This window comes from Camellia sinensis, chromosome 10 (genome assembly GCF_055761805.1).
Source record: "Camellia sinensis isolate YWXY chromosome 10, ASM5576180v1, whole genome shotgun sequence".
NCBI lineage: Eukaryota > Viridiplantae > Streptophyta > Magnoliopsida > Ericales > Theaceae > Camellia > Camellia sinensis.
Window position 1 is genome coordinate 119,756,635 of NC_138970.1, and position 23,265 is coordinate 119,779,899.

Below are 23,265 nucleotides of genomic sequence, written 5' to 3' on the forward strand. Positions count from 1 at the left end.
TACTACTTTGATCTTTTCTTTTCAAATTTTAAGATATAAAAAGCAACTTTGATCTAAATCAAAGAGTTGAAGAATGTACTTGTGTTAAAATCAATAAAATTAAAGTTGCGAGTACTAAAAATTTTCCTTTTGGTCCCAAAAATGGTCCAAGTTATAAAAGTATAAAATTTTGAACAAAATCAACTTTTATTAAAACTTTTCAAAACAATTTTCGAAAATGATCACCACCTGACATGCACAGAATCGATCCTCAAGATATACAGTCCCAAATCAAAAGAAATCATAACTGCCCCTGGTTGCATATCACTGCTGTTCTGTACTGCAATCAGCTTTTCTTCTTCAGATAAAGAGCACAACCGAACTAATAGATAGTAAACAAAGATGACCTAATCAAGAAAACGGATAGGACAGTTGAACTGGAGATAGTTACGGCTGAACTTCAGGATAAAGTTGCTTACGTATCCCAAAATTAAGAATCATGCCTTACGTAGTTCGATTCAAGTTCACTCGAGTATTAACTCTCTCCTTTTGCACTCTAACTTTTACCAAAGTCGCCCTTTAGGGTTTTCAATCTTGCAAGCTCAGTTTTTCTTTATTTCTAATTTTTCCTGCTCTAACTTTTGCCTAGGTCGCCCTTTTGGATTTTTGGCCTAGCAAGCCTCTCAAGGGTAGTATTTTTTCAACTTGTCCATATTAATTGGTTGGGAGAACTCTAGGCCATCCAAGTCCACAAGAATAACCACCCCTCCTGACCAGATTGACTTGATGATGTAAGGACCAATCCAGTTAGGTTTGAACTTGTTCCTAGGGTCATGAATGGGAGCTTGGTTGTCTTTCAGCACCTTATCCCCTTCTTGAACATTCTTGTACCTAACTTTTTTTCTTAAAAGCCCTAGCAATTCGGCATTGGTAGCCGTGGACATGATACGACGCTCTTAGTCTTCTCTCATCAAACAACATTAACTCCTCAAACCTAGTTTGCTACCAATCTGCCTCTGCTATTTGACACTCGGCCATAACTCATAGCGAGGGCACTTCAATTTCGATTGGCGAAACAACCTCCATCTCGTAGACGAGAGAATAGGGGGTTGCCCCTGTAGATGTTCGGATCGAGGTTCTGTAGCCCTAGAGTGCAAATGGCAATTTATTTGGCCACTCCCTATAAGTTTCTACCATCTTCTATAGAATTCTTTTGATATTTTTGTTTGTAGCCTTGACAGTTCCATTGGTTTGTGGCCTGTAGGTTGATAACTTATGGAAAACCACGTTATGTTTCTCAAGCAAGTCTATCACCTCTTTTTTGAAGTGCGTCCTATTATCGAAGATAATCTCGTTGGGCACCCTATACCTATAGATGATATTGTTCTTGATGAACTTAGCCATGCAACGCTTTTAGCACTAAGTAAGACTGGGCCTCTACCCATTTTGTGATGTTCATGCGATTGGCATGAATTTGGCATTTGTGACATCGCCGAACAAAACCAATACAATCCTCTTCCATGGTTGATCAGTAGTAGCCTTGTCTGAGAATCTTCTGAGTGAGCATCATGTTGTTCATGTGGGCTCCACACTCTCCTTCATGGATGGCCTTCATAAGGCCCTTTGATTTATCTTCCTTAACGCATAGTTTATGTATTCCCAGATGGCCTCTTTTGTACAACTTGCCTTCGCAGATGATAAATTGAACGGCCAGATGCCGTATTCCTCTTTTGTCCTTGGCATTTGCTCCTGGTGGATACGCCTCATTTTCTAGGAAATTCCAGATATCATAATACCAGGGGTTCTTGTCTGAAGCCTCATCTATTGCGGCAATGGTTTCATAGGCCGGCGTGTACTTCTATTCAATAATGATCGGACGTATCCTGACTCCCAATGGAATGTCTACCATAGAAGATAGAGTTGCTAGTGCATCAGCGAATCGGTTGTTCTCTTTTAGCAGATGGGTAAACGTTAACTTTTCAAACCTCGGAATTAGCATATCCAAGACCTGATGGTAAACCTTCATTTTCTCTTCTTTTACCCGCCAATCTCTGTTGGCTTGAGACACAACCAAGTTCGAATCCCCGATGACGTCCAACCTTTTTGCCCCTAGTTCTAGGGTGTAGACGTCCCCGAACGTCCCAGGAGGAGATCCCCCGTTTTGTTCATTGGGCTCACTACAGTTTAGGACTCAAAGTCACGGTCCTGTATCTAATCTCGCAGAGTGCAATGCAAGACCGATGAATCATCAAAAAGTCCAAATCTGGTAAATCGTTTTTGAAAACAGATTTTTTTGAAAAAAGTGCCAAACATGGACTGCTTTGCCAGATACAGAGTCGCCACCTAAATATTTTATTTTGGAAAATTTAGGAAACCCTAACTTGTTGCCTAAGGCCACATGTCCGTCATCACCAAAGTTGCCTCGGCTCGGGAACTTGGGTACGATTGGAGAAGGTCACTTCGTGAGCACTCCCGCTCGCCCGATCAAAGATCGGCCTCTACTAACCATGATATCTAGTTTTGAAAACATTATGCGTTCTTATTTCGGCTATTAGCCTAGATTTACTATGTGATGCGCACAGGAAACAAGTATAGATTGGATCGCCTGAATTGGAACAAAACATCTCATGTTTGTTTATTTGAAAATAGTTTGATGGTGCTACTCGTAAGTAGGCTAAGACATGGATTTGCCACCCTCGGGTGGGCTTAGAAAACAAGATGATTTGCCACTCTCCAGTGGGCTTAAAACTCACAATCGATGAATTGTTTCAATCCAAATAACCCAACCTTCACCCGCAGGCATTCAGGCAGGTATATCACATAAGCAAATAGCCTCATGGTAAGCATGCTATCATGGCAGTCACTCACATGCATGCAAGGATGCTAAAGCATAAAACTTACCGAGTATTCCAAGCCAAAACAGAAACTGATTAGAAATCATGCATGATCCTAAATATACAGAAATGCTTAATGCAACACACGCAAAATGCAACTATAGTAGGCTCGGCTATTCTAAGGATGGCATGTGAAATGCTACAACTAACAAGTATTCAACTCGGAATTGAAATACAATGCAGTTAGTATGATGTGCCGAGCCCGGTGCATGCAATACAGATGAATGATGCAAACATGCAAGCATAAGTATGCTAATTGAAATATGCCCTAATCTAACCATCATAAGCAGGTAAATAAAAGGGAGAAAGATGTGGGGTTGGAAGACATACATCACACGCACGCACACTTATTACAATTGTGCCCTCGCTCGGAGAATCCGAATAAATAATACAAGCCGCTTAATTAACTAGCTAACAAGCTACTTAATTATTACAAAACCCTATGAATGACTAGTTACAACTAATTATTACACAACTTAATTAATTAACAAATTAATTATTACAAATAACAAATGCTAACTAACTAGTAAGCAGTAAAAGAGAATTGCTCCGGCTCTGTTTGAAGAAGAGGAGGGTATGCATGCTCGCTTCGGTTCCTTGCCTCGAAACGTCTTCCGGTTGCTCTTTAGAGGCTCTGTTTGCAGGGTGTCTTCCAGTGTTTTGTTGCTGCAACTTATCAAAACACTGCTGGGGAATTCACTAGTGGCCTGCCGGCCATGAAAGGAGAGATGCCGGCCAACAACAGGGCACTGCCGGCCAAGGGTGTGACACTGCCGGCCATCAGTGGTGCACTGTCGGCCACTGGTGTGCTGTGACACCAAACTGCAACAAAGCACAAAATAGAGGAATGAGAGGGTCTCCCAAGGGTATATACGCACTATGCCACCCCAAATCACCTCAAAACATCAAGGGAGAGGCCTAGTCGGATCCACGACCATTAATCACGCATCCCGATGCATGATGGCCAAAGATCCAACTTGTGCAAATCAATATGAAAATGAATGCACAAATAAAGCAAGTAAAGCCTAGAACTCTATCATGAATCATCAAAAGCTTCGGCGACCGAGAATTGAGACACGTTCAATCACTCGGAGTATGAAACGCCCCTCGTTCCTCATGTTCGGATTAACACTTAATCCAAACAATGCAACGCGTAAGGATGGCAAACATGCAATGTGAATAACCTAACAAGGCTAATGACATGCAACAAGCACATAGGCATAATGTGAGGTGACAACCTTGAACAACATGGCAAAATGCAACATGGATATGCAAACATGCAAGGGACGCAAAGGTGGACAAGTATGCAACAACATACAAGATGAAACAAGCATGCGACAACATGGTAAGATGGGCTTACACCAAAGATGGACAGCTCTCAAATAGGTTCAAATCATTGATAGCATGAAAAGCATGAAATGGCAAGGCAAACATGTATGCCAAGTGGCTCAAGTATTAAGGCACAAAGAGGACAACTCTTAAGCACACTTAAGGAGCAACAAACACGGATGTATGACAATGAGGTAAGCTCTGAAATTTCATGTAAAGTGATGCCAAATCAAATCAACCATGCAAGCATAGCATGTCATGATGCTCAAAGCTCAAGGTAAGCAAAGGGACTTAAACCACAGCCATATAAGGCAAGCCCCAAGGGGCCGAGGGGACCTAAAACAATCCTAGGGTAGGTCCAAACATGACCAAAACTAAGCTCAAAGCTATCCAACAAAGGCTAGAACACAAAGCCAAAAACATGGAGCATGCAAGGCTTTAAAGAGGCAATGCACTACACCTATTGAAACCAAACATGGCATGACTTGGGCGACATAAAACAGAGTTACATCATGGTATAATAGGACCCAAAATGCGCTGAAATGATGAGCCAAAGGCTTAGGCTTAATGGCATGCACAAAAGCTCATTCTTGAGGCATAAAGCACAAGCTCTATAAAGCATTCAAGGCATGTCAAATGCAAGTGTATGACAACATTTCATGGACTGAAATAGCATATGGAATGAGGGAAAAGCATGCAAACATCACATGTATGGCATGGTAGGGGCCTCAAAACCCAAGACTAGCCTAAGCATTTACACTATAGCTATACAAAGCACGAGTGATATGGCCATGGCAGTCCAAAACAGTCCTAGAACACTTCAAAATAAGCATAAAATCAAGTTTGAGTAAAGCCAAAATATGCTAGTATGATGAGTCAAAACATCATGCACAAATGGCTAGTAAACAAGATTTGTTCTACACCTATATGGAGCATGCAAAGGATGATCGAACCAACTATGGATAGGGTCATAACATGCCAAATGATGACCAAATATATGCTGAAATGTAAACCAAACAAGCTAAAATGACATGGCATGGCATGGATCATATGAAGCTAGTTTAGGAGATTTACACTACAAGTGCATCATGCAAGCATGGAGTAATAAAACCAACCCAAAACAGGTTCATGGCATGGTAAAACATCACCAAAAACCCACTGAAATGGACTCAACAAAAGCTAAGCACACATGCTACTTTGATGAGCTATGGATGGAGTTACACTACACATACTATATGCATGCAAAATATTACCAAACCAGCCATGGACAGGGCCAAGGCAGGTCCTAAAAGTCACAAAAATAGGCCTAAACCAAGCCTCAAAAACACATAGAAGGATGGTCCTTTTGAAGGCCAAAAATGCAAGCAAAGAGGAACCAAAAGAGAGGGGGCCACCCCCTCTGATTAAGGACTTCAAAACCACACCTTTACCACTAAAAATCTGCTAGATTTCAGTGGTAGGAAGGCCAAGCCAAGGCTAGCTCGGAGGTTCCAAGATATGGCTTAAAACAAAGCCAAACAAAGCATGCAAGAGGGCTACACACCCCTAACAGCAAAATGACCTTAAACAAACTTAAAAAGGACTTAAATACAAGACTTTTTTCAGTTATAAGCAAAGCCTAAATCAATATGCAAAGAGGGCTAAAGCAAGGTGCAATAAAGTGCAAAAATGGGAAAAATACTTACTCTTGAAGGCCCTCTTCGAAACCAGCAACTTCAGGGGGTAGAAACTCACTTTCAGACCTCAAGAAGACCTCCCAAGAAGCTTTGTCCAATGGTGGTGGTGTATATCTAGGTGTTGTAGTGTAAAAGTGCAAGGAAATCCAACTCCAAAGCACAAGACACAAACAATATAGAGAGAAAGAGAGGTTTCTTCTTCCAAAGTTGCAGAACCCCTGGCAAAAAGGGAGGTCTCTTGCTTATATAAAGGAATGCAAAGCCAAAGCTTCTTCAAGAAGCTTTACAAGGGCTTCATTCCTCCATACACGTACATGGAGGGGAGCAAACAAAAAACCAGCTGGCTCAAAAGATCTGGAGGAAAACCAGCTGAGACAGGGGGGGTGCCAGCCATCATCAATGGCCGGCAGTGGCTCACTGATGGCCAGCAGGGCATCACCAATGACCGGCAGGAACAAGGCAAAGGCCGGCAGTTCCATGCCATGGCCGGCAGTGCACCAAGAAGGTCACTTTGAAAGGACCTAGTCAAGGTCCAAAAAAATGCAGAAAGGATACAGGGTCCGGGAAGCTCGAACCGGTGACGTTCCGCCGCGACAGTCGAGTACTCAGCGAGCAATCGAACTAGTTGTTGGGTGTACCTGCAAGCACAACCAAGTCTCGAGGACGGTCAAAAATGAGGTGTCTACAGGCGGCTTCTAAACCAGCAGTACACGCCTCATATTCTGCCTAATAATTTGTAAAACAAGTGAGTTATTATACTTTTTTTTAAGTCCCACTACAAGAAGAAAACAGTGAACTTAAAAAATAAATTTTTATTTTTATTTTTATAATAAATGTCCGGATAATTTATGCGTATCTCAACTAATTCTGAGACACTAAAATTAAATATGGAACACACTTCCAATAACTCCAAAATTTGAAATGTTTCACCAAGTCAAACCCCTTGAAATTTAAAAATAAAGGCTTTGTGGACTTAAAAAAAAAATTTCCTCCAACCAACATTAACTCTCATTCACTCTAACATCAATTATTCTAGTTGGTTTCATTTTCATTTTTTCAAAATAGAACAACACCAATAAAAAAGAAGAAGCAAAACCCTGCTTGTGAATGAAAAACCACAAGAAAAAAATATAAGACTTCTTCAATCACCCATATCTAGCTTTATGATCTTCTTAAACAGATAAATAAGGTAGGATTTCTGCATTCGATTTTTAAAAGAAAAGGTCTAGGAACACAAAAATTGATCACAGACTAATAGCTTTGTGGACAGTTGAATTCTAAAAGGGAGGCCATCAATCATTTGTTTTCTGACATCTTAAGAATGACAATATGTATGAAGATATCATACATCATTTTGAGACATTAGCAAAACGGTTTTTCTATGAACACATAAATCAATTACATAATCCGACATAAAATACATAAAAATGACAAATTTTGACAAGTTTGTTAGTAAGGTCCAATTTTAGAAAATCTTATCCGTCCATGGTTTTATAATTAGTTTTTATGTTTAGAAACTTGTTGATTATTACTGGCAGGAGTATACAATATTTTTAGTTCATTTCGGGTGTATGAGCTACTTGTAGTAAAAAAAAAAACACCAGATCCATCTAAAATAAACATAAAAAAGCAGACAACAAAAATTGCGAGCAAGATGCAAATCAATGAGGTAGGAATAATAATTCTATAGAAAGTTTTAACACGAAAATGACACTCAAAACAGGAAAGGACCAAAGCACATTAAAGTATCTTACCTAATCACCCAAACATTTCAATAAATTTGAGATCCTAATCTTTGAGTGATTTACAAAGTTGCATCAACTCTTCTACAACCTCATTCATCTGTTCATCTCCTTTCATTTTTATATTCTTGCTAAAATATCTTGTTTTAGTTCTTAGTTCCTCCCCACCTTTTGCCACCACAACTTTCCTTATTACCTGGGCAATATCTTCTCTATTGAGTCTTTCATTGATGTCTCTGTTGACCTCCACAACTACACCAACATCCTCCACCAGTCTAGCATTCAATGGCTGGTCCAAATGCATTGGCATGGCAATAATTGGAACCCCAAACTTTAGACTTTCCATTATAGAATTCCATCCATAGTGACTCACAAAGCCACCAGTGTTTGAATGGGTCAGAATTCTTGCCTGTGGAGCCCAACCCTCCACAACCATTCCTCTCTCCCCAAACCTCTCAAGAAACCGTTTAGTTAAGGGATTTGGAGTGAAATTTGAAAAGGGAAAGGGAAAATGTGAGTGAAACTAGGTGAAATATAAGTATATTTTATTCACATTTCACCTAATTTTTCCCTTTTTCCTTTCCAAATCCCTTCTTAAATCTCCCAACCAAACACAGCTTTAGGCAGTGCTTCTTCAAGCTCAACTTTCTCTCCCATAGGAAACCTAACAACCCATATGAAATTAACCTTGCTAAGCTCTAGGCCATGGGCTATCTCTTCAATCTCACACTTGGACATAAAATACTCATTCCTAAAGGAAACAAACACAGTTGAGGACTCACCCTTCTTGTCAAGCCATTGCATGATCTCAGAGTGCTCGATTTCATCGACAATGTCTTGAACAAGGGGACCAACAGGGACAACCTTCTTTTCATTTATAACCGACAGATAATCAATGTATTTTCCTTCAAGCTCTCTAAAAGTGTTGAATAGCAAGATGTTGCAAGATGGTTTGCCATTTACAGGGGCATCTTGTTTGTTTTGGGGATGATTTACTGCAGACAACAGCATACCGTGATACTGCTTTTCATGGAATTCCCGAAGCTTAATTTCCGGAAATGGGAATTCAACACCGCCATGGTTCTTAATGAAATGAATGCTATAAGAAACCACTGTAGTTCCTGTGGTCATGAACTGAACTTCTGGAATATTAAACGGGGATGTAATGGTTGGTACCTATGCTTGGTTGACGTCATAAATAACTAAATCTGGGCTTAGTGTTTTGAAGATGTTGGAGACATTTGGGATTGCCATATCGAAGGCGGTTAGAAGGGTGGAATTGAGATGGGTTGGGAGGCCATTTGTGGTGTGGTAGTGAGGAGGAAGCTCAAGCAAGGATGGAAGGTGGAATTCTACTAATTCAATAGAGTGAGAGAACTTTTCAGTGATTCTATCCTTGATGGGTTTGAGATTTATTGGTTTAGAACACAAATATATGTGGAAATTTATGTGTGAGAGTTTCTTAGCAAGCTCTAGGAAGGGAGAGATATGACCATGGGCCAACCATGGTAGCATTAGGACATTGATAGTGCTCTGCTTGGTATCCATGGTCGATCTCTGTTTTTGGGTTCTGTTTTTTTTTTTTTTGTTATTAATGCTAAATATAGCAATGTTGATGTACTGAATGATGTATATGAATATATAGGAATTTATATAACAATGGGTTTTGATGCATCATCGGCAGTGATGAAAACTAGAGGCCCATACCAGAATAATTTAATAATATATATATATATAAAGGATATGGCTTCCTTCCAATCCAATCACGGACTAGAGGGTACTATTGGGTCCGGAAAGGTCACCATGGATCCTGTTTCGATAATCCAAACCGTTTATGTGTAGAACTCGTCGAGTACTATATGCCTATACAAAATCACATTGATCGGATATCGATAGCTATGCGATTAAATCAGTTTAGTATGGAAAAAAATGGATGGTGAAAAATAAACGGCTTACAAAAATCTGATTTGATCACATAGCTATCGATATGCGATCAATATGATTTTTTACAGGCATATAGTATTCGACGAGTACAACACATTAAATGGTTCAAATTATCAAAACAGGATCCATGATAGACCCCACAGGCCTAACAGTACCCTCCAGTTCGATCGGAGTAGAGGGAAGCTATTCCCATATATATATATATATATATATACACACTAGCGTATGCCCGTGCCTGAAGGTAAGGTGTAAATAATGTTAGGATTAGAATATAATTGTAATCCCAACACTATTTAAATTTATTTTTTAATTTGATAAAATCACAGATTTATTATAAAATTTTGGTGTTCTCACAAAACTCCTCACAAAAACTCGCTTTTGCTTATATAATCTACAGCTAGATAGATAGATAGATAGATAGATAGATAGATAGATAGATAGATGTGTCTGGCATACATACAATATTACTTTTGCTTATATAATTATATGAAAATTGTATGTATGCCCATAATGTCCTAGTGTATTACGGGCATGCATACAATGTATGGAAATATGTGTAAAATATATAAGGTGGGATCATGGGATCATAGAAGGATGGGTGAGAAAAGGAAAAAGTAAGAGAGAGAAGCGAGAAAATAAAAAATGTACATGTAAGATATTTTTTGAAAAATATATCTCAGCCGTTGTTTTATAATTTGAATAGATCTGAGCCGTCCAAATGTCCTAGTAGGACAAATATGTGCAGGACAACTTCAAAAACCATCCTGCCTTATTATATAGATGTTGAAGATTCATATAAAGTCTAAATTTATGAAGTCTATCAGGCATTCAATATATTTAAAAATAATAATTAATTGTTCAAATTCATTTAATTTGTCGACTATAAAATTCATTAATTTAATCTCCACTACACACAGTAAAAAATCTGGCTCCTAATTTTGAGAACGTAGACTTTTCCATATAATATGAATAAAAATAAGTGAACAAAAAGGAGAAAATAAAAAAAATAAACAAATAGAGAGAAATAAAAATGGAAGAAAATAAAAAAATAAAAAGAAAGAGAGAGGAAGGTGGGATCATGGAAGGATGGATGAGAAAAGGAAAAAGTAAGACAGAAGTGGGAAAATTGAAAATGTACATGTAGGATATTTTTTGAAAAATATATCTCAGCCATTGTTTTATGATTTGAATAGATCTGAGCCATCCAAATGTCTCAGTAGGACAAATGTGTGCAGAACAAATTCAAAAATCATCCTGCTTTGTTATATACATGAGATTCGTATAAGGTCTAAATTTATGAAGTCTATCAGGTATTCAATGTTTTTAAAAATAATAATTAATTGTTCAAATTTATTTAATTTGTGGACTATAAAATTCATTAATTTAATCTCCACTACACACAGTAAAAAATCTGGCTCCTAATTATGAGATCGTAGACTTTTCCATATAATATGAATAAAAATTAGTGAACAAAAAAAAAGAAAATAAAAAAAAAAACAAATAGAGAAAAAAATAAAAATAGGAGAAAATAAAAATAATAAAAAGAAAAGAGAAAGGAATGTGGGATTATGGGATCATAGAAGGATGGGTGAGAAAAGGAAAAAGTAAGAAAGAGAAGCTGGAAAATAGAAAATGTATATGTAGGATATGTTTTATAAAATATATCTCAGCCGTTGTTTTATAATTTGAATAGATCTGAGCCGTCCAAATGTCCTAGTAGGACAAATGTGTGCATGACAAATTCAAAAACCATCCTGCTTTGTTATTTAGATGTTGAAGATTCATATAAGGCTTAAATTTATGAAGTCTATCAGGTATTCAATATATTTAAAAATAATAATTAATTGTTCAAATTCATTTAATTTGTGAACTATAAAATTCATTAATTTAATCTCCACTACACACAGTAAAAAATCTGATTCCTAATTCTGAGATTGTAGACTTTTCCATATAATATGAAAAAAAATAAGTGAACAAAAAGGAGAAAATAAAAAAAATAAACAAACAGAGAGAAAAATAAAAATGGGAGAAAATAATAATTTAGAAAGCAAAGAGAGGGGAAGGTGGGATCGTGAAAGGATATGTGAGAAAATGAAAAAGTAAGCGGGAAAAGAGGGGCAAAGAGGGGAAAGTTTTGTCAAAGAGGGGCAAGTGTAGACACCCCATTTTGATCGCCTCCAAGACTTGGGTGCCTTATTCCGAAAACCCAATGATGAAAGTTACACTGTGCAATCTTTTGAATTCTCAGCGAAGAAATCCAATTTCAAGTTTTAAATCCCAACCTTATACCCCATTTTGACCAAAATGTTTTAGGCCTTAAAACCCTATTTTCAAAGCATTTCTGCAACCTGCACTGACCATATAGTAGTAAGCCAGGAGGAAACTTTTAGGCACAATCGTGGGTATTTGGACCCTGTCAGGGTCTTATTAGCGATAGACATTGTATATCGCGGGATTTCGCCAGTTGGCCATTTTGGAAGATATTTCTAACCAAAACACCTCAAATTCTATAAATAGACCCTCTCCCTTCAGAATTCAGGGTTAGAAATTTTTTCAAAAGGCTTTCAAGGATATTGAGAGCTAAAAACACCCGTTTCCCTTGCAAAAACTTTTTTGACCTCCATATCACCTTTGGCTATAGATACACAATACATACACCATTAGAGCTTATTCTTGAAGCTTTTTGCTAAAGTCTCAAACTATATTTCAGATACTTGAGGGTTAGGATTGAGGTTTTATAACTAAGAAGTTACTTCTCTCTTTTCAACAGGTAGAACTTTACCTTCTTTTCATCTACTGCTCTTTTACTCTATTCATCTCTTCTTCTAGTTTTGTATATTGTTTTTGAGTTGTTTTGTGGGGCTGAAATATTTGTATTTGTATTTGTGGTCCATTTAGTATGTTAATTAATTATGCTTCGAATATTATAGTTACACTATTGTAATAGCGTAATAGTCCTCGCGGATTTAGTGTGTTTAGGATGTAGCCGCCAATCCATTCGAGTTAACTGCTTTTCTTTTCTTTTCTTTTTTTTTATAGCTTTTCTTAAGTATATTGGAACCTTGTGGTCATAGGAGGTTTAGAGTTTAGTCACCCCGTCACAAGTTCGATTAACTAGATATAAATTTTTCACTTTCATAAATATTGTTGTTTACCTCAAAGCTAGGTGATAGCTTCTGTGTTAAAAGTGTTGAAAAACTCTCTTTTCGATCATTTTCGAAACATAAAAATGGATGTCTCATCCTTATTCCATGAATAAAAGAGTTGTCAACAATTTTGACAAGTTGTGTATTTAAGCTTTGATAGTTAACTTGTTCCTTTTTTCTTTTTTTTCTTTTCTTTTTTTTTTCTTTTTCTTTTTTTGAGTTTCTTCCTTATTTCCATTGTCGCTCATATAGAGCTCTTTATCAAAAGTGTTGAAAACTCTTTTCTAATTCCACTTTGAAGCATGGAAATGGGCATCTCATCCATACACTATGAGTAGCAAGAGGAGCTTACAACAATTTTTGAGTTATTTTTTTTAATTTATTTTAGTCACTTCTATGATCATCACATACTATCTTGTGATGTTTGATGATTTGTAAAGCAAGTCTACCTCTTCCTTGAATACATTTATGATAGGAAGGAGGTGAGAAAAATAGCCTCGTTTCTATGTTTAATAGAGTCTTTTCCTATTGCTTCTAAGATCATCATGCAACAACCTTGCGATGGTTGATAATTTATGAAGCAAATCTATTCCTCCCTTGAGTATCTTTGTGATAGGAAAGGATAGAAAGGACAAACATCTTTGGAAAATACTTTGTCTGCACTGTTATTACCTCACAGCACAAAACAAGTTTTTTTGTTGAAAATGAAGCACGACCATCTTTTATTAGACCCAGTCGGACCTCATTGTGGAATGGCCGGGTCTCAAAATGGACAAACAACTTATTGTTGTTGACAAAATAGAGCAGTGGCGGAGGGTAAAACAAAGCAGTTCTCTGTAGACACCCCATTTTTGACCGTCCTTAATACTTGGGAGCTACTGATTGTTTACTTGGTGATGAAAGGTGTGCAATGCAAAGGTTCGATTTCTTTGGCAAGAGGAGCTCCAAATCCCAACCTTAAACCCCATTTTTAGACCAAAAAGATTTTAGATCTTAAAACCCTCTCTTTCAAAATATTTTTGAAACAAAATTCCTATGATGTTTCGAGGCTCGCATTTTGTTAAATGTTGCGTTTTTCGGTAAACCGAGCAAGAACAAAGTGGAAATAAACGAAAGAGAGGTGAACTCTTTGGAAAATATTTCAAAACAACGTGTTTAAAGGTTTGGGGTTGAAGAAGAGAGAAGAGGAGGGAAAAAACCAAGTTGGGAAAGAAGATGGGCATCAATCGTTAAGAGAGAGTCGAGTAACCCTCGCTAAATCGGGCCTATCCATTTGTATACTTGGATTTCAGCTATGAGGCCACCACCGTTGGAAAGTGGACTTCCGGGACTTCATTTTTCATTCAAGAATCTCCTAAATCCGAGGCCAGATGAGAGAGATATGGTTGGTTGAAGTTAGGTATCAATCCTATTGAGCTAAAACTGAGCAGTTTTCACTAAAATGAGCATAACTTTTTGCACACTTAGAATTTTTATGTGAGGCTACCACCATTGGAAAGCTTACTTTCGGGGCTTCAATTTAGACACAATAATGGCCTAAAAAGGAGTCCAGATGAAGGAGTTATGCCTATTTGAAGTCGGGCTTGGAAGAAGATTTTTAGTGGTCGGCCGGCCACCACAAGTGGACGACCGGCAAGACAAGTGGACGACCGGCCACTTGAAGTTGCCGACTGGCCACTAATGTCCCAAACTCAGATATTTTGTAGATCTTTTCCCTCCAACTGTTCTATACAACCTCCAGCTGTCTGTTTTGCAGATATTTCGACCAAAGCTCCCTTTTTGCTATATATGGAGGCCATATCTCTCATTTTGCAAGGTTAGCAAGTTTGGGAGCCTCTCTCTCTAAAATCCCTCCCTCTCTACAGAATTTTGTGAGCAAAATTTCTACCTCTCTCTCTAGAATCCTCTCTCTTCCTATTTTGTGCTTAGAAGTGGGAAATCTCTACACATTTGCATACAACCCCTTAACCAAATTAGACTACCTTGTGGTTGAGGTTCTTGGAGGTCTTATTTAAGGTCTTAAGCTTGGTTTTTGCTCAGAATTGGGCTGTTTTGCTGCTGTGCTTCAAGGGATAGGCATTACCTCTTTCAAGCTTTGCTTTAATTAAGTGCTTGGCCATCTCTTTATGCTATTTTGACCTGGTTTTTCAACCGTAAAAAACTCTGATTTTAAGGTTTTAAAATGGTGGTTTAAGCCTTGTTGAATTAGGGGGGGTTGTCTCCTATTTTGTTCTTTGGCTTGTGAAGCCATTTGTGCTACTTTGAGGACTTTTAAAGTCAACTTTTTTTTGCCTTTGAACCACTGAATTCCAGGGGAATTCCAATGGCAAAAGTTTGTTTTGAGAACCAAAAAAGGAGGGGGTGGTGTCGCCTCCTTGTCTCTTTAGTCCATGCCTTGTTAGCATTACAAAGTAGCATGTTTTGTGGTTTGTGTTGGCTTCATTCAAGCATGTTTTAGGCTTTATTTTAACATGTTTAAACTTTGTTTTTGGTTGGTTAAGTCACTTGTTGCTTGCATCTTGCACTTGTATTGTAATTTTGCTTACTAGCCTAACGTGCCTAATGAGTTAGCCTATCATTCTAGCTTGTGTTAACTTGACTCCAACACATTTTTGCTACTGTTTTACCATGCTTTAACTCTGTTTTGAGTGGTCTTGGTCATGTGAGCTTTGTATTGCATAGCTATAGTGCAAGTGCCTACACTAGCTTTGTGTTTTAAGGCATCCTACATGTCTTGCATGAGATGTTTGCATGTTGTAGCATCATTTTATATATAATTTCAGAGCATATAGCTCTATCACACTCTTACTTTTATCACTCTTTCATTGATTTTGAGAGTTGTGCTTTGAGCTTTGTTTGTGAGCCAACATGTGAGCATGTTTTTCTTGCCATTTATGCTTCCATCCCAACATGATTTAGCCACAATTTTGGCATGTGTAAGCTCTGTCCAGAGCTAGTTTGGTCATTTGAGCTTGGTATTGCATGCCTCTAGTGTAATGCTCATCACTAGTGTTATGCTTTTGGCTTTGGAACATGTTGTGCATGAGTTGCTTGCATGCTGTAGCACTATTTTGCATGCCATTTCAGCCTTTAAAAAGTCTGCAACCTCACTCATTTCGTCATTTTTCTATTTGTTTTGAGGGTTGGTTAATCTTATGATTGTGTTTAAGCTTGAGATAGAGCTTGTGCTCAATGGCTTTAACTCTCTTTTGAGGGTTTCTACTAGTCAAAGGCATGATCTCTCTCATGTCTTAAATCATCCTTTAGTTGACCCATCTCGCATTAGAGGACAATCACTTTGGACTTAACCAACTAAAGAATGGTTTGGTAATGCTAAAATGTGTAAACAAAATGAGCCAAGTAAAACATGAACAAGATAAACATGTGTGTTGCATTGCATGTGTTTGGATCGGACGTTAATCCAAACACAAGAAATGTGGGACATTTCATACTCAAAGTGATGAGACATGTCACATTTCTTGGTTGCCGTCACCCTTGATCATGCATGATAGGGTGGTGGCCATTTGGGTCTTAAGTGTGCATTCATAAAGCTTGTACAAGCTTGGTCCTTTGGCCATCATGCATTGAGATGCTTAATTGGTGGCTTGAGAGCCAAGTGCCACACTCCTTTGAGCTTGAGAAATGATGAGGAGAGTGGCAGTACACACATTTCCTGCAAAATACCTTGCTTTGCCTCTGTTGTTCTCTGTTGCAGCAAAACTAGAAGCCTAGGAAAAGAGGTGGCCAACCGGCCACTTGTAGTAGCCGACCGACCAGTGTAAGTGGCCGACCAACCAATTGTGGTGGCTGACAGCCACTTTCTGTGGCCGACTGGCCAGAAAAGAATTTTTGTGCAAATGTGCCTTTGTGTTGGAATAGTGGCAGCCTGGAAGTTGGTTCAGTGTTTCGAGATCACAGTGAACGAAAACAGAGGCAGCCAAAGGTAAGGCAATGGTTTTTCGAGAGGGTGCCAACCGAGCATGCATATCTCCCTCGCCCACGAGACCACTTTATTGCTTTACTAGTTAGTTAGCGTAGCTAATTATTCAATTTCGTTTGTAATATTTTGATTAGCTTAACATAGCTACTTATTCAATTGTGTTGTAATAATTAGTTAACTAGAATAGTTAATTAGTTGGTTTGTAATAATTAGCTCAGCTTAGCTTAGCGTAGCTTAGCTTATTTATTCGAACCCTCCTTCGCGAGGGCATAATGTTGTAATACGTGTGCGTGTGTGTGTGTGTGCATGTCTTCCAACCCCACTTCTTTCTCCCTTTTACTTAACCGCTTTCGATGGTTAGTTTTAGGACACGTTTTGATTAGCATACCTTATGCTTGCATGTTTGCATCATTCATTTGTCTTACATGCACCGGGCTCGACGCATAATTCAAACTGCATCGTATTTCAATACTATTCGAATACGTGTATCCAATTGTTGCATTCATATGCCATCTTAGATAGCCGAGCCTATTTAGTTACATATTGCATGTGTTGCATTAGGCATCTTAAACATAGTTAGGATCATGCATTGTTTCTAACTAGCTTTTGTTTTGGCTTGGAGTACACTGTAAGTTTTACGCTTTAGCATACTTGCATGAGTGTGAGTGTTGCCATGATAGCATTCTTGCCATGAGGCTATTTGCTTAAATGCTTAACTGCGTGAATGCCTGTGGATGAAGGCTTTGTTGTTTGAATTGGGACAATTCATCAAATGTGAGTTTTAAGCCCACTTTGCGAAGTGGCAAATCATGTTTTAAGCCCATCTTGTTTGATGGCAAATCCGTGCTTTAACCCACTTGAGGATGGCATTTTCAAACCATTTTCAGAAAAGAAACATGAGTTGAATTCGTTCCAATTCTTGCGATTTAGTCTATACTTATATGTTGTGTGCATCACATAGTAAAGTTAGCTAATAATCAGAATAAGAACACACGTGTTTATAAAACAACATATCGTGTTTAGTAGAGACCGATCCTTTGATCGGGCGAGCAGCGGTGCTCATTTTAGGACCTTCCCCTCTCGTACCCAAGTTCCCGAGCCGAGGCAACTTTGGTGATGACAGACACGTGGCCTTTGGCACGAGTCAGGGTTTCCTAAATTTCTCAAAAATAAAATATTTAGGTGGCGACTCTGTAATCTGGCAAAGCAGTCTAGTTTTGGCATTATTTGATTCAAAATCGATTTTTCAAAATGATTTGCCGGATTGGACTCTTTGGTGTTTATCAGTCTCACATTGCACTTTATGAGATTAGATTCAGAACCATAACATGAGTCCAAACTGTAGGAGACCAATTCGATGCTCTCCGAAAAGGGGCGCAAAGAAAGTCAAGCTACATTCTCCCAAAGGCAGGCAGAGCTGTTTCTGAGGGATGTTCTCATTTGTGCACATGTGGTTCATGTCTTTTTTTTTTATATATATATTTACTGTTGTAATATTTGTAGATGTACTAATTAGGTAATTATTCATTCAGTGATGTAATAATTAGTCGATTAGGCCATTCGGACCCTCTTGTAAGAGGGCAAATTTGTAACACTTGATGTATGTCTTCCAATCCTCATTTTTTTCTTCCTTTTATTTACATGCTTATCATCGCTATTTATAGCATCATGTTTTCATCTCTATCATTCCCATGCCTCGCATCCATTTTTGCACGCATTAAGGTTCAGCTCATCATACATAGTGCTCTTATTACTTCCTAAATGATTATGTGTGCTATCTCATACTTTGAGTTGCTTCACATATCATGTTAGTAGCCGAATTTATTAGTCGCATTTTGTATGTGTTGCATTAACCATTTTGCATATTAGGATCATGCATTCTTCTAAATTATTTCTTTTTCTTTGGCTTGCTACGGTTTTGTACTAGGTGACCATTTTTGCTTTAGCGTAGCATTCGTGTGTGTATTGCCATATCTAGCATATGACCATGACGCTACTTGCTTACTTGAAATATCTCTATGAATGCTTGTAGATGGAGGCTATTTTGTTTAAATTGAAATGACTTTGATTTTTGTACATATGAGCTCATTTTTCCTTGAGTTGCACATATTCGAAAACTCATTCCAAAAGCATGAAATCAAAGCATTCCAAAGTAAGTGACGCGGTCTATACATGTTTGCCTCACATAGTAATGTTAGTATATTAATAAATCAAAATATGATCATACAATTTCTATAAAATTCACATCATGATTTAGTAGAGACCGATCTTTGATCGGGTGAGTGGGGTTCTCAATTCATGACATTTCCCTCTCATGCCTAAGTTTCCAAACTGAGACAACTTTGGTTATGACGGACAAGTAGCATTTGGCACGAGTCATGGATTTCTTAATTCTCCCAAAAATATTAGGTGACAACTCTGAAATCTAGCAATGCAGTCCACTTTTGGCATCTCTTGCAATTAGTGGATTTTTCTGGGATTGGCCATATTTGGACTCTCATTTTCTTTTGTTTTACATTGCACTAGTGAAACTAGATTCAAAACCATGAGAGTCCAAACTGTAGGGAATTGCATCCAAGGAGACTAAACCCATCCGAGGAGCGCGAAAAACCAGCTACAAGTTACACCAGGCCTTGCCATCTTTCCAGCTAGTTAAGGTCAAGGACGAGTCCAGGCTCCTGCTCTAGCTCTTAGTGCGGTACCGACTGGAGGTGTGAGTGTTGTGGCAGTAGAGGGTTTACCGATAATGCCTTCTACTATCTCCCTCTTAGGGTCGAGCAAGTATCTCTCCGCCTTTTCAATTTCTGTTTTCCTTGCCTTTGCCTTTCATCAGTACTGATCATTGATCCTTTTTTTGACATAGATTCCCCAGGCATATGTAGAGACTTGCTATAGGACAATTGCAGGCCTGGTGGAGATGGTTTGGGGATACGAGAGTGGCACTCATATCTGGAGTCAATATCCTTTCTTCTAGTGATTTCAATTGTTCTAAAAGTCTAACATATTTCTTTCTGATTTTGAGCCTTTTTTGTTTCTTGGCAGGGTGCTAGTCTTTCTAGGCATGCGGGAGGTGCTGTTGGAGGGAGTGATTCTGACGAGGATTATGCCGACTTCGACAATGGAGGTAACAATGATGAGGCTAAGGAGGGTCCCTCCTGGGGCGCTTTAAAGCGCCTTCAAGGGGGTTGACTGAGCCCATACACTTTTTGTTTTTATTTATTTATTAATTTTTTCCTTTGTATTTTCCTTTTCTTTTTAGAAACATTGTATAGGATTCCACTAGGGGATTGCCCCATATTTTTTTGTAATTTTTTATACATGGATGATGCAATGAAACCCAACTTCCTTTTGTTAAAACTTGAGTATTTTCTTTCTGAATGCCTGGCCTTTTGTGTTTATTCCATGTATCTAGTAGATACTTTTTTGAACAAATTTGAAGAATAACAAGATTACAACTCAAAAACGTTGGAACAAACAACCTAAACAACCTAAAAAAAAAAAGACTCAAACAAGGATGCTGGAATGCCCCCAATATCTTCGATAGGCTATGCCCCTGAATAGGCTCAATTTCCTTTGCCAGCATGAAATGTGCACACATGCTAGAGTTGTGCGCATGTACTAACCATGTGCCCACGCATGAATGGTCGAGATGTCCAAGTTTTAGGGTTTTGTCTCTTAAGTCGCTGTTGCTCTGTTTTGGCCTATATATAACCCACCTTGTACGAAGGTTTCTTCACTCAAGCCCTTCCAATCAACCCTTGGTCCCAAACATCATTCTTCTCTGTCAGTTTTGGGCTATGTCTTTTCGAGACGGTTTATCGGCCTGGATGGATAGTCTAGAAGGTGCTGAGTGCGTCAACTTTCCCAGCTATGGTCTAAATTCCGTATTTGCACTTAGTAAGTTGGAGATTGATTTGTCTTTCCTCAATGCTGTGGTTCGATTTTGGGATCCGAACGTCCACGTCTTCTGATTCGGACACCAAGAGCTTTGCACCACCTTTGAAGAGCTCGAAGATATATTAGAGTGCCTTTCAAGGGTTGATTTGGTGCAACCAACTCCTTTGACAGGTTATCCCAAACTGTTTAGTGAGATTTGTGGGTTGCTCCTTAGTGAAGCCAAGGCTTGTATCCAAAATAGTGAGCTATCAGTCGCCACTCTAATTGATAAATTCACCAGTAAGCAGGATCTAGGGGACTAGAAATTCTAGGAGCATAGGCGGGTCACTTTGTGTATCTGTTTGCTTTCCAAGAGCATAGGGAGGTCGCTTCGTGAGTAGGTGACTCATCTGGGTTCTCCTCCATACCCTCATTCCTTTGCTTTCCGGGCTTCCCATTTGAAGGCCAATGCCAAGCCTTGGCAGAACAGAGTTATCATGACTGCCAAGGAAGGCTTAAGTTATAGACTATCGCAGGCATTCATTGAGTGGCTCTAGTGCGAGATCCAGTGAGTCGAGAAACACAATGAGAGACTGTCCAAGAGGATAAAGACCGAGTGACTCTGACCTGACTCACAGTGCCTCTAGTTTAGAGTTTAAATCCCATTTATTTTTGTTTTTAGCTTCTAAAGATTTTCATTGAAAGAACATTGGTTAGTTTTCGCTTTCATTTGTCATATTTGAAATTGTCATTAATAAAATAGCATAATGAAGTTCATTCCCTTTGTTCTGAAGAATGTTGCATATTTGGTTTATTGGAAATGAACACAAGCCATTTAATCTTCTCATTAAAAACAATCCAAATGACAACTCTCGCAAGTTCACTAATTAGGCAATTCTATAGTTGAATCAAATGAATTACGCCACTAAACCCTTTCTTTTGGACATTCAAGTACCGACAGGTGTTGATAGATGATAAGATCTGAATAAGATGGGGCCGAACTTTAGGGTTAAGTTGCCTACATATCCCAAGGATGGGAATCAGGCCATTCGTAGTTCAGGGCCAGGTTCACTTGGGTATTGACTCTCTCCTTTTGTACTCTAACTTTTGCCAAGACCACTCTTTTTGAGTTTTCGAGCTTGCGAGCTTTTATTTCTTTACTTTTTCTCTTTTTTCTTTTCTTTTTTTTCTGTTCTTTTTTTTTCCCTCTAAATTTGGCTGAGGTTTCTCTTTCAAGCTCTTATAGGGTCAATACATTATTTGAATTTTATTACACTAAAATTCGCCTGTACCAACAGTTCTTTCCTGTCATGATGGTCTGACTTTCGTTTGACTTGAATGTTCTTAGATCATGTCCCTGAAATGAGGCCAACTTCATGCCCTAGTAGGAGAGTGTCCTTTTCTTTACACTGGGGAATGGAAGATTGCCCCAGTTTGATTATCGATTGACATTCTGGCTATGGATTTGGTTTTAGGGTCTAATAGAGCCTTTGTGTTGCTCGGTCTTTAGATAGACTCCAGGCATGCCTTCATAGGACCATGGAAAGGTGTTTCTTTGAATTCTTTTTTCAAAAGAGCAACTAAGCGCTCATGTCCCGAAATGATAGCATGAACCCGATTTAAACTTGAGGATTTTCTTTCATTACTTAAGTTTAATAATGTTATTCCATTCATTTCAAGTTTGGCTTATCTTCCGTTTTCTAATACAATTAGATCCTTTTGAAGCATTGAGAAATCATCATTTTTTTTTCTTTTTTTTTTTCTTTCTTTTTCTTTTTCTTTTTCTTTTTTTGAAATCTTGGGAATTTAACAATCAACTTTTGGCACTGTGAAGTATCTGAAATCACTGGCTTTATTAATAATAGAAAAGTGGGAGAAAATTCCAACATCTTACTCTGACTCAAAGGAAGCAAATAAATCAAAAACAAAATGAGAAAAGATGCGATTGGACTACTTTGAAAAGACCTACGTGTCAGAATAAGACATGCCAAATTTCTGACTCACTTGACTCTTTCAGCTCATTTTATCACTACTAGATCCATGAGCAAAACAACTTTTCAACAAGCAAGTTCATTAGTTGGCATCTCATTGTGCCCACTATGCATTTGGTTGCATCCTCTTCCAATGCTCCCTTCCATCATTCTTCCAGATCGCAAGTTTCCCCACGCTATAGTAGTTAATCTCAATACTCAATCCAACTTGAAATCAGCCCATGTCAATTTGTCTTGCCTCTTGTTTTCTTCCTAACTCTTCTTTTTCAAAAAAGGCCCTTCCCAAAACCAATCATCATCTATCCCGACTTGGTTCTATTTTTCCTTATTCTTCCGGTAGCACCTTATAGCAGTAAATTTCAGGGTATAATGGACTTCAGTTAGCTCAGCGTCCCTTTATTTTAGTAACTCCCTATCATTATAATAATCAATGGTTGACAACTTCTGTTTCCAAGTGCCCCAGATGGTTTCACGGATGTCAGCTATCTCCCAATCCTCTAATTCTGAGTAACGTATCGGGCATGCCTTCATCTCTTCTTCCTGCTGTTCATTTCTTTCTTTTCTCTTGGTGTCCGTTTCTTCTTCAAACTTGCTTTCCCAGCCTTGGTTTTCCACGCATTAGGACCTATCAAAATCAGCAAGGTGGTTCATAAGGTTTTCCTAGGTAGCCTCCACTCCTAAGAAGTCAACATCGATGGATTCGGGCAACATTACCTCCGGCTTTGGCTCACTAGCAGGTGTAATAAAC

At 38.4% G+C, this 23,265-nt stretch overlaps 1 protein-coding gene and 1 pseudogene across 1 annotated transcript in view; both read right to left on the reverse strand.

Annotated features, from left to right (window-relative positions):
• Positions 1-3,173: 3,173 nt before the first annotated feature.
• The window catches only part of LOC114282186 (DEAD-box ATP-dependent RNA helicase 35A-like), a 52,994-nt gene continuing 32,902 nt past the window's right edge, over positions 3,174-23,265 (reverse strand). The window contains exon 4 of the mRNA XM_082892162.1: positions 3,174-3,695. The gene's annotated coding sequence lies outside the window, so the exon portion shown is untranslated. The remainder of the gene's footprint in view (positions 3,696-23,265) is intronic.
• Positions 7,667-9,631, reverse strand: LOC114279002 (UDP-glucosyltransferase 29 pseudogene; annotated as a pseudogene).